The following is a 12,823-nucleotide window of genomic DNA, read 5'->3' on the forward strand; positions in this document are numbered from 1 at the left end:
CCAGAGACGAGACAGCAAGAGTCAGAGACAAGACAGCCAGAGCCAGAGACGAGACAGAGAGAGCCAGATGAGACAGACAGGGCCAGAGACGAGATGGCCAGAAAAGAGATGGCCAGAGGCACAGACCAGACGGCCAGAGCCAGAGACAATCCATCCAGAGTCAGAGACAAGACGGCCAGAGACGAGATGGCCAGAGACGAGACAGACAGAGCCAGAGATGAGACAACCAGAGAAGAGATGGCCAGAGGCACAGACGAGACGGCCAGAGCCAGAGACAATCCAGCCAGAGACCAGAGACGAGACAGCAAGAGTCAGAGACAAGACAGCCAGAGCCAGAGACGAGACAGAGAGAGCCAGATGAGACAGACAGAGCTAGAGACGAGATGGCCAGAGAAGAGATGGCCAGAGGCACAGACGAGACAGGCAAAGCCAGAGACAATCCAGCCAGAGTCAGAGACAAGACGGCCAGAGACGAGATGGCCAGAGATGAGACGGCCAGAGACGAGACAGACAGAGCCAGAGCCGAGATGAGCAGAGAAGAAATGGCCAGAGGCACAGACAAGACGGCTAGTGACAGAGACAATCCAGCCAGAGACGAGACGGCCAGAGCCACACAGAAGACAGACCAGAGTCAGAGAGGGGACGGGGTCTTGTGTTGTGCAGCCAGTTGCTGACTCATGCTGCCCGTGGTTTGGCAGGATATTTCAGTGTTGTCTACACTTTTTCTCCCTGATGCTGCTCTCAGCCACTTTCGCGGTATTTTGCACGGTATTTTACATTGGGTTATCGTCACATAAATTTCAATGTGAAATCATCTGCATGAAATCCGCTCGCAATGTGACTCCGGTGACATGTCAGTCAGTGATGTGTCCGCTCCCTGAAGTGAATTTCCATGCGGATTCAGACTGGAAATAATAGCGTGATGCCAGAAGGCCGGACCTGCAGATCTTTACATTTCTGCCATTATTTGTGGTTGGAGTTTTCTGACTTTTGAAGCTTCTGTTTGGTTGAGCCATTTTTTTTCCTTTGAAAGTCTAAACCAGGAATGGATCCACAGCACAGACGGGTGCAGACGTGAGACATAAAGTTATAGCTTCCATTCTGTTTATTTCCAATTCTGGAGAAGAAATCCTGATCCATAATGCTGAGTAAATTACCGCCGTGTGAGAGTGGATTCCCAGCAGTCTGGTGGAGAAAGAGTTAAGGGGAAGATGCAGAAAGATGTTTTTTTTTCTTTCTTTCTTCAAACTTATTGGCCATCTTATCTTCGGGGAAGTCCTTGTGTGTTTCCTTCTGAGCTTCAGCAATGACATAACTCCCACTAACCTGCAGAAGAAGGACGGAAGAGAATGGAAATGTTCCCTGTGGACGACCCGCGCTAACGCCAGTGCTGTGGACGGCCCGCGCTAACGCCAGCGCTGTGGAAGGCCCTCTCTAACGCCAGCGCTGTGGACGGCCCACGTTAATGCCAGCGCTGTGGAAGGCCCTCTCTAACGCCAGCATTGTGGAAGGCCCATGTTAACGCCAGCGCTGTGGACGGCCCGCTCTAACGCCAGCGCTGTGGAAGGCCCTCTCTAATGCCAGCGCTGTGGAAGGCCCTCTCTAACGCCAGCGCTGTGGACGGCCCTCTCTAATGCCAGCGCTGTGGAAGGCCCTCTCTAATGCCAGCGCTGTGGACAGCCCTCTCTAATGCCAGCGCTGTGGACGGCCCGCTCTAACGCCAGCGCTGTGGACGGCCCTCTCTAATGCCAGCGCTGTGGAAGGCCCTCTCTAACGCCAGCGCTGTGGACAGACCTCTCTAACGCCAGCGCTGTGGACGGCCCATGTTAACGCCAGCGCTGTGGAAGGCCCATGTTAACACCAGCGCTGTGGACGGCCCGCTCTAACGCCAGTGCTGTGGAAGGCCCATGTTAACGCCAGCACTGTGGAAGGCCCTGTCTAACACCATCGCTGTGGAGGGCTCTCTCTAACGCCAGCGCTGTGGACGGCCCTCTCTAACGCCAGCGCTGTGGACGGCCCTCTCTAACGCCAGCGCTGTGGAAGGCCCTCTCTAACGCCAGCGCTGTGGACGGCCCTCTCTAACGCCTGTGCTGTGGACGGCCCTCTCTAACGCCAGTGCTGTGGACGGCCCACGTTAACGCCAGCGCTGTGGAAGGCCCTCTCTAACGCCAGCGCTGTGGAAGGCCTTCTCTAATGCTAGAGCTGTGGACGACCTGCGCTAATGCCAGCACTGTGGACGGCCCTCTCTAGCAGCAGCTCTGTGGATGACCTGCGCTAACGCCAGAACTGTGGATGATCCGCTCTAACGCCAGCGCCGTGGATGACCCGCGCTAACGCTAGCACCATGGACAAATCGCTCCAATGCCAGCGCTGTGGATGATCCACTCTAACGCCAGCACCGTGGACTCATCTAAGGTTGGTACTTTCACTTTTTACGCTTTACCTTCAGGAAAAGCTTTGGTTTTGGTGCCGCTAGACCAGAATAAATCATTGAAAATAACAAATATTATGAACAGATAACTGAAAGCTCTGCTGATAGGGGTACTTTGCACACTGCGACATCGCAAGCCGATGCTGCGATGCCGAGCGCGATAGTCCCCGCTCCGTCGCAGCTGCGATATCATTGTGATAGCTGCCGTAGCGAACATTATCGCTACGGCAGCTTCACATACACTCACCTGTCGTGCGACGTCGCTCTGGCCAGCGAACCGCCTCCTTATTAAGGGGGCGGGTCGTGCGGCGTCACTGTGACGTCACACGGCCAATAGGAGCGGAGGGGTGGAGATGAGCAGGATGTAAACATCCCGCCCACCTCCTTCCTTCCGCATTGCAGCCGGGACGCAGGTAGGAGATGTTCCTCGCTCCTGCGGCTTCACACACAGCGATGTGCGCTGCCGCAGGAACGAGGAACAACATCGGACCGTCGCATCAGCGTAATTATGGAATTCGCCGATGCTACACCAATGATACGATTACGACGCTTTTGCGCTCGTTAATCGTATCATTTAGGATTTACACACTACGATGTCGAGAGCGACGCAGGAAATGCATCACTTTCGATTTGACCCCACCGACATCGCACCTACGATGTCGTAGTGTGCAAAGTACCCCATACAGTTGTAATGGGATCAACAATTCAGACTGCATCATCAATGTAGAAAGGGATTTGAACATTGCTTCAGCACTTGCCCACAAGGGGGCAGTGTCAGACTGTGCAATCACAGACACAGAGGTGGGAAATCCCCTACAGCTCATGTGTTCTAACCAGGAAGAAAAAGAGCGGCAAAAGAGTACAGACCCGGAGCTCAGCCAGGACAGAGCTACGTGTGGTCTCCCTGAACAGCGGGTTCTTTTGCAACCGGATTCTTGGAAGAATCACCCTGTGGAAGTGGTTTCTGCCATCCCCGGTCTGCAGGACTTTGTTTTCACCGAGGATCTAACCGGACTGCAGAGCATCGCGCCCGGAGTGCATATCCAGGGGCTGTGACAACTTGACTGCAGAGCATCACACCCTGAGTGCAAGTGCAGGGGCCGTTATCGACACAAGGGAGCCATCCGTGCAACCGTGACCTCCCTTCTTCTGCTCGGTGTGCCTCGGGACTAAGAGACTGACTAGAATCCGTTACCAGCGGGAGAAGATCAAAGGAGAAGACCGAGGAGCTGCATCCCTTCAGCGCTGCACCGGGACCCATCATCGTGAGACTCCAGGTCTGCGACGTGGGAGCGGCATCTTCTTCTGGGATAGACTGGTACGTGATCGTAGGGAAAGTTAGGGAAAGTTGCCGCCATTTCTTTGTTTTTTTTCTCTTGTTTTTTTTTTCCTTGCTGCGTACCCGGAAGGAGTGAAGATCCGGGGACTCCACCATACACATGTGCGCAGATAGTTCGGTTGACTGTGTTATAAATATGTTTCATAGTAAAGAAATGTTACTACCGGTAAAATCTGAGTATGGGGATTTTGTTGGAATAGAGCATACACACACACCCGCGGCCCTACCACCGGTCGCTTCATGTGGCGTAGTCGGCAGGATGTGTGACCAACAAAATCATCCCCCGGTAGTAACTTATAACCGGACAGCTCCCAGGACGTCTATTGTCAATCAGGTGAGAAAGTTTAATGGACGGAACTATCCTGTAACTGAATGGACTGAACAACTTAAGATAGTGGGGGAAATGTATAACACTGATCCTAAGACCTTAGCAGAAATGGCCATGCTAACATTAGAGGGGGAAGCGTGGACGACAGTCAGGCTGGAGATGGTTAGGGGCCAGCGTACGTTGGATGACTTGGTGCGGGTGCTGGAGAACACCTATGGGCCGACCACATATGCGGGAACATTGCGCTATATGTTCTTCCGGCGTACTCAGCTCGAGTCGGAGGACATTCCTCAATATGCCAATGCCCTTCAAGTGCTGCTAGAACAAGCCTGTAGAAAAGAAGAACAGATAGCTAGTACGGGTACCCGTGACCTGGTGTTGAGAGATCAGTTCGTGACCGGATTGAGAGACCCGTACCTTAACCGCTCATTGCAAGATCTACTCCGGATAAATCCGGCCTTTACGTTCGCTGAGGTCAAACAAGAAGCTATAGAACGTTCAAGGGGACCTGTCGTGGAGACACAGACATATACCGCGGCTTGCAGGTCCATATCTGGTATCGGGACCCCGAACAGCGACACGGAAGAACTGAAGCAGATGGTGGCAGAGTTGCAGAAACAGGTGTTACAGCTCACCCTAGACCAACAGGCGGGCCGGCAAGCGAGACAACAACCCAGCCGGCCGATGGGAAGATGCTGGACATGCGGCGACCCCCGCCATAGAGCAAACCGTTGCCCCCAGAACTTTCAAGTTCATCCACGGTCCGATCTACCAGAACCAGCAAGTCATGTCCCACAACAGCGGCCGCCTTTAAACTAGACACCCCTGCCAAAGAGGCTCACTCGGCAGGGGAGGCCAAAGAGAGGGGTGTAGGAAAACAGAGCCAGCCACGGAGCAAACTTGCATCAAATAGCCCCACCCTGGAAGTATTACTGGAAGGGATCGCCGTACAAGGGTTAATGGATACTGGGTCTCAGGTATCCACCATCTCCGAGCAGTTCTACGAAGAATGTCTAAAGCCGCGGGTTGCCTATGACCCTGATACCGCCATCAAGATCAAAGCAGCCAATAATCTACCCATTCCGGTGACGGGAGTTGCCTGGATGAACACCGAAATCTGTGGCCAAGATCTCGGGAAGAGAGGGATAATCGTGGTCAGGGAAGGCTTTGGATCAAAAACGCCCATGATTATTGGGATGAACATCTTGAAAGACCTGAATCTGGTGTTGTTTACCAAGAGGGGGCCCAAGTACTGGCAAGAAGTGACCGCACATAGGGCCACCCGCCGTGCCTTTCAGCAAGTGGTCCGGACCTGCAACCTCCAGCGAATGACCGAAGAACAACTGCCGCTGGCCACGATCACCGTACCCCGCCATACTAGGATCACCTTACCGGCTGGGAAAGAGACAGTTATCTCGCTACCCCTTAGCACCACGAGACAGCTTGAAGGCGTGTAGGTGCTGATTGAGCCGCGCACCCCGAAGGAAGGGAAGCTGAATCCACTAGTCGCTCGAACTCTAGCAGTAGTGAGAAAGGGAAGAATTCCTGTCAGGCTGGGCAACATGGCTAACGTGAGCGTTGACCTAGAAGCCAGGACACAGCTCGCCCGAGTCTACGTTCTAACCGAAGAGGGGAACCCTATGAGCCCCCTCCAGTTTGTACCGTCTACAGAGGGAGAATGGACAGTGACGGTCTCTGCCATGGCCGCTGTCGCGGGTGACACCAACGCGGGGCGAGAACTACGAGAGAAGTGTCAGTTGGACGTATCCCAATACTCCAAACGGGAGGTGTCCCAGGTGGAAGAGCTACTTCAAGAGCATCAGGCGTCCTTTGCCCGGCATGACACCGACTTTGGGTGCACCACCAGTATCAAGCACGAAATCCCCACCGGTGACACTGCTCCTATCCGTGAAAGGTACCGCCAAATACCTCCCCAGCAATACCAAGAAGTGAAAAATCTCCTGAATTCCATGCTACACGCTGGAGTGGTACGAGAAAGCCAGAGCCCCTGGGCTGCACCGGTTGTGATAGTCAAGAAGAAGGACGGGTCCCTGAGGTTCTGTGTGGACTACCGCCGTTTGAATGCTTGCACCACCCGGGACTCATACCCTTTGCCAAGGATCGAAGAATCCCTGACAGCCCTGAAGAAAGCCAAATACTTCTCTTCATTGGATCTGGCCAGCGGATATTGGCAGGTACCCATGCACGAGAAAGATAGAGAGAAGACTGCTTTCATCCTACCCATGGGCCTGTACGAGTTCGACCGGATGCCCTTTGGTCTGAACAACGCGCCGGGGACTTTCCAGCGGCTGATGGAGCGCTGCTTGGGAGACTTCAACTTCGACTTCACCCTCATCTACCTGGACGACATTGTAGTCTATTCGGCCACATTTGAAGAACACCTGCAGCAGCTGGGCCGTGTGTTCAGTAGGTTGAGAGAACATGGCCTGAAGTTGAAACTCAGCAAGTGCCGTCTTCTGCAGCCCGAGATCAATTACCTGGGCCACCGGATCTCAGCCAAAGGTGTTCAGCCGTCTTCAGAGAAGATAGCCGCCGTACGGGATTGTCCGCAGCCCACAAACGTCAAGGAGGTCAGGGCTTTCCTGGGGTTGGCCGGCTACTACCACCGGTTCGTCAAAAACTTCGCCCGGCTTGCTGCACCCTTGCATGACCTGCTTCGAGGGACCACCAACAGCCCCAGAGGACGACCCATCAGCTGGGGACCCAGCCAGGAAGAGTCCTTCCAAGCCCTAAAGGGTGCCTTAACGTCTCCCCCATCCTGGCATATGCGGACTACAACCTGCCCTTCCAACTACACACCGATGCCAGTCTACAGGGTCTAGGGGCAGTACTTTCACAGGTACAAGAAGGCAAGGAACGGGTCATAGCCTATGCCAGTCGGTCCCTACATGAGGGCGAGAAGAACCCCACCAATTATAGCTCGTTCCGGCTGGAGCTGTTGGCCCTAACGTGGGCTATGGCGGAGAAATTTGCAGGGTACCTCACGAGGACCGAAGTACTAGTCCTGACCGATAACAACCCATTGGCCCACTTAGAAAATGCGAAGCTCGGAGTCATGGAGCAGCGTTGGATGGCTCGGCTCTCCAAGTTCAATTACAAGATCAAATATAGGGCTGGAGCTGAGAATCAAAATGCGGACAGCCTGTCTAGAGTGTCATACCCCTTACTCAACCGAGACCGGGATGAAGAATTAGAAGGGGACGAGACGCCTGACTTTGCAAAGCTCGCCCAACAGATGATGGATTACCGCCAGTTCGTTGTGGGCGAAGCTGGAACTCCAGTGGGGGTCGCCTTGCCGCCCCAGGAGTGGTGCAGGCTCCAGGACCAGAACCCTGAATGGGCTCTACTCAAACAATGGGTGAAGCGGCAGCAGAAGCCTCCCGCCGATATACGGGCAAGACTGTCTACCGGGACCTTGACCCTGCTCAGTCAGTGGGACCGGCTGATTCTGAGAGAAGGAGTGCTATACTGGAAGGTTCTCTTGTCGCATATGCTGGAGGAATGCACACAAGTTGTGGTGCCTGATCAATTGGCCCGTGAGATGGTGGCCAAAGCCCACAAAAGGAATGGACACTTCGGGATAGACAAGACCTTTCGGTGGATTCAACAGTCCATCTATTGTCCGGGGCTCCGCAAGCTGGTTGAAGACGTCTGCCAAACCTGTCGCACCTGTGAACTACACAAGTCCCCTGAACAGCGTGCACCTGTCCAGACAATTAAAACATCCAGGCCCCTTGAGCTGTTGATGGTGGACTATCTGCTGATTGGGACAGCGAGCAGTGGCTATCAGTACTGCCTAGTCATGGTGGATCACTTCACAAAATTCGCTGTCGCTGTTGCTACCAAAGACCAGACGGCTGAATCGGCTGCACGGGCCATCTGTCGACAGTTCATCCACGTCTATGGGTGTCCGGAGAGGTTGCACTCCGACCAGGGGGCTTGTTTCGAAGGCCGAGTCATCGAAGAGCTGCATCGGATGTATGGGATTCAGAAGTCGAGGACCACTCCTTACCACCCACAAGGGAACGGTGCATGTGAACGCTTCAACCGGACTCTACTCCAGCTGATCCGCACCTTGGCCGATGATAAGAAAGACCAATGGCCCCAATTCCTTCCCGATCTAGTATGGGCCTACAACAACCAGGTCCACTCCATGACTGGTTACACCCCACACACCCTTCTCTTTGGCCACCCCGGAAAAGGGGTCCATGACCTGAACCTATTCCGCCCCGGAGATGATGTCTGCCATAACTACCCCTCCTGGCTAAATGCTCACCGACAGAAGATGGAGACTGTACACCGGCTGGTGAGCCAACAAATCCGGGGCCAGATACATGCTGACCCACTCCCCGTGCAAGAGCAACCCTTGAAGTTGGGACAGCTAGTCCTGCTCCGTATCAAGAAGCCACAAGGGAAACTTCGAGCCAAGTGGGAGACTGAGGTCTACCGGGTAATCGAACGCCCCTACCCCAACGGGCATGTATACCGAGTGCGGGGTGAAGACAGTCGCAGCATCCGCACTGTGCACCGAAATATGTTGCGTCCCTGCCGATCCCAGCCTGACTCCCATACCACAGTACCCGGAGGGGGTGACGCTGCCGACACGACTGACGTCACGGACGTTTCCCAGCATAGTGATCATGTCGACTCCGAGACCGGTGACCCACCTACACAACACAGTTCTTCCCCCGGAGTGCTGACTGAAGTGGGACGTAAAGACAGTGACGGGGAGGGTAACAACCGACCCTTGAGACGCACTGACCGCACCACTTCTGGGATCCCGCCCGGGCGGTCTTACAGGGACCAGTATGTATGGCCCACTTCTCAACCAACCCCTGTGACATCTGCAGTCATCACTGCCTGGGAACCGACGGTAGTTGACAGGGACTGCCAACCTTTAAGTGGGGGGGTATGTAATGGGATCAACAATTCAGACTGCATCATCAATGTAGAAAGGGATTTGAACATTGCTTCAGCACTTGCCCACAAGGGGGCAGTGTCAGACTGTGCAATCACAGACACAGAGGTGGGAAATCCCCTACAGCTCATGTGTTCTAACCAGGAAGAAAAAGAGCGGCAAAAGAGTACAGACCCGGAGCTCAGCCAGGACAGAGCTACGTGTGGTCTCCCTGAACAGAGGGTTCTTTTGCAACCGGATTCTTGGAAGAATCACCCTGTGGAAGTGGGTTCTGCCATCCCCGGTCTGCAGGACTTTGTTTTCACCGAGGATCTAACCGGACTGCAGAGCATCGCGCCTGGAGAGCATATCCAGGGGCTGTGACAACTTGACTGCAGAGCATCGCACCCTGAGTGCAAGTGCAGGGGCCGTTACCGATACAAGGGAGCCATCCGTGCAACCGTGACCTCCCTTCTTCTGCTCGGTGTGCCCCGGGACTAAGAGACTGACTAGAATCCGTTACCAGTGGGAGAAGATCAAAGGAGAAGACCGAGGAGCTGCATCCCTTCAGCGCTGCACCGGGACCCATCATCGTGAGACTCCAGGCCTGCGATGTGGGAGCGGCATCTTCTTCTGGGATAGACTGGTACGTGATTGTAGGGAAAGTTAGGGAAAGTTGCCGCCATTTCTTTGTTTTTTTTCTCTTGTTTTTTTTTTTCCTTGCTGCGTACCCGGAAGGAGTGAAGATCCGGGGACTCCACCATACACATGTGCGCAGATAGTTCGGTTGACTGTGTTATAAATATGTTTCATAGTAAAGAAATGTTACTACCGGTAAAATCTGAGTATGGGGATTTTGTTGGAATAGAGCATACACACACACCCGCGGCCCTACTACCGGTCGCTTCACAGTCCAGGCAGCGATGGATATTTCTGCCTCGTATCGCTGCCGCCCTCAGGTTTACGTAACTTGGTACAATACAGAACTCCGCAGCCGACTTTCTCGGGTCCAGTGACTTTGTCCTGTTGTCTGGATCAGCGGCGCTTTACATCTTTTATAATATTGACATGTCGGCTGATCGGACGTTTCTCATCAATCCCGATTCCGGGGGCAGCAGAATCTAAAGCCCGCTTTACACGCTGCAATGTATCTTACAATGTGCCGGCGGGGTCACGTCGTAAGTGCCGCACATCCGGCATCGTAAGGTACATTGTAGTGTGTGACAGGTACGTGCGATTACGATTGAACGGTAAAACGTCCATCGCACACACATCGTACCTGTCTCTAGAATTGAACGTCAGATTGTTCATCGCATCCGGGCAGCGCACATCGCAGTGTGTGACACCCCGGGAACGATGAACAGATTTTACCTGCGTCCTGCGGCTCCCGGCCCACAATGCAGAAGGAAGAAGGTGGGCGGGATGTTTACGTCCCGCTCATCTCCGCCCCTCCGCTTCTATTGGCCGCCTGCCGTGTGACATCGCTATGACGCCGCACGGCCCGCCCCCTTAATAAGGAGGCGGGTCGCCGGCCAGTAGTGATGGGAAATCTAGTTCATTTTGGTGATTAGTTCACAGAAAAGATTAGTTCAAAAGATTAGTTCATTTAGTTCAGTATTTCTCTCCTGTGAGGAGCTGCCAGGAAATGCATCATGTGACCTGTGACCTGAATGACCTATATGAGCTGCCGAACTAAATGTTCTACTGAGAATAAACCAAGACGGCCTAGATCAGTCTGATGCATCTCACTGAGCCCAGCAGCGCCCCCTGTGGTAGTGTAGAGTACTGACCCATAATGAATGTGTATGAGGGAGCCCAGCAGCGCCCCCTGTGGTAGTGTAGAGTACTGACCCATAATGAATGTGTATGAGGGAGCCCAGCAGCACCCCCTGTGGTAGTGTAGAGTACGGACCCATAATGAATGTGTATGAGGGAGCCCAGCAGCACCCCCTGTGGTAGTGTAGAGTACGGACCCATAATGAATGTGTATGAGGGAGCCCAGCAGCGCCCCCTGTGGTAGTGTAGAGTACGGACCCATAATGAATGTGTATGAGGGAGCCCAGCAGCGCCCCCTGTGGTAGTGTAGAGTACTGACCCATAATGAATGTGTATGAGGGAGCCCAGCAGCGCCCCCTGTGGTAGTGTAGAGTACTGACCCATAATGAATGTGTATGAGGGAGCCCAGCAGCACCCCCTGTGGTAGTGTAGAGTACTGACTCATAATGAATGTGTATGAGGGAGCCCAGCAGCGCCCCCTGTGGTAGTGTAGAGTACTGACCCATAATGAATGTGTATGAGGGAGCCCAGCAGCGCCCCCTGTGGTAGTGTAGAGTACGGACCCATAATGAATGTGTATGAGGGAGCCCAGCAGCGCCCCCTGTGGTAGTGTAGAGTACTGACTCCTAATGAATGTGTATGAGGGAGCCCAGCAGCGCCCCGTGTGGTAGTGTAGAGTACTGACCCACAATGAATGTGTATGAGGGAGCCCCGCAGCGCCCCCTGTGGTAGTGTAGAGTACTGACCCACAATGAATGTGTATGAGGGAGCCCAGCAGCGCCCCTGTGGTAGTGTAGAGTACTGACCCACAATGAATGTGTATGAGGGAGCCCAGCAGCGCCCCCTGTGGTAGTGTAGAGTACTGACTCATAATGAATGTGTATGAGGGAGCCCAGCAGCGCCCCTGTGGTAGTGTAGAGTACTGACCCATAATGAATGTGTATGAGGGAGCCCAGCAGCAGCACCTGTGGTAGTGTAGAGTACTGACTCATAATGAATGTGTATGAGGGAGCCCAGCAGCAGCACCTGTGGTAGTGTAGAGTACTGACTCATAATGAATGTGTATGAGGGAGCCCAGCAGCACCCCCTGTGGTAGTGTAGAGTACTGACTCACAATGAATGTGTATGAGGGAGCCCAGCAGCGCCCCTGTGGTAGTGTAGAGTACTGACTCATAATGAATGTGTATGAGGGAGCCCAGCAGCGCCCCTGTGGTAGTGTAGAGTACTGACTCATAATGAATGTGTATGAGGGAGCCCAGCAGCGCCCCTGTGGTAGTGTAGAGTACTGACTCATAATGAATGTGTATGAGGGAGCCCAGCAGTGCCCCTGTGGTAGTGTAGAGTACTGACCCACAATGAATGTGTATGAGGGAGCCCAGCAGCGCCCCTGTGGTAGTGTAGAGTACTGACCCATAATGAATGTGTATGAGGGAGCCCAGCAGCGCCCCCTGTGGTAGTGTAGAGTACTGACTCATAATGAATGTGTATGAGGGAGCCCAGCAGCAGCACCTGTGGTAGTATAGAGTACTGACTCATAATGAATGTGTATGAGGGAGCCCAGCAGCGCCCCCTGTGGTAGTGTAGAGTACTGACTCATAATGAATGTGTATGAGGAGCCCAGCAGCACCCCTGTGGTAGTGTAGAGTACTGACCCACAATGAATGTGTATGAGGGAGCCCAGCAGCGCCCCTGTGGTAGTGTAGAGTACTGACCCACAATGAATGTGTATGAGGGAGCCCAACAGCGCCCCCTGTGGTAGTGTAGAGTACTGACCCATAATGAATGTGTATGAGGGAGTCCAGTAGCGCCCCCTGTGGTAGTGTAGAGTACTGACTCATAATGAATGTGTATGATGGAGCCCAGCAGCGCCCCCTGTGGTAGTGTAGAGTACTGACTCATAATGAATGTGTATGAGGGAGCCCAGCAGCGCCCCCTGTGGTAGTGTAGAGTACTGACTCATAATGAATGTGTATGAGGGAGCCCAGCAGCGCCCCCTGTGGTAGTGTAGAGTACTGACTCATAATGAAGGTG

General features: G+C 53.7%; 1 protein-coding gene across 2 annotated transcripts in view; it reads left to right on the plus strand.

Annotated features, from left to right (window-relative positions):
- Window positions 1–2,393: 2,393 nt before the first annotated feature.
- The window catches only part of LOC142249050 (platelet glycoprotein IX-like), a 67,363-nt gene continuing 56,933 nt past the window's right edge, over window positions 2,394–12,823 (plus strand). The window contains exon 1 of one of the 2 annotated variants that reach the window (XM_075320636.1): window positions 2,394–2,415. The gene's annotated coding sequence lies outside the window, so the exon portion shown is untranslated. The remainder of the gene's footprint in view (window positions 2,416–12,823) is intronic. The other variant, XM_075320635.1, reaches the window with a different exon arrangement.

The sequence above is a fragment of the Anomaloglossus baeobatrachus genome, chromosome 8, assembly GCF_048569485.1.
Source record: "Anomaloglossus baeobatrachus isolate aAnoBae1 chromosome 8, aAnoBae1.hap1, whole genome shotgun sequence".
Taxonomy (NCBI): domain Eukaryota; kingdom Metazoa; phylum Chordata; class Amphibia; order Anura; family Aromobatidae; genus Anomaloglossus; species Anomaloglossus baeobatrachus.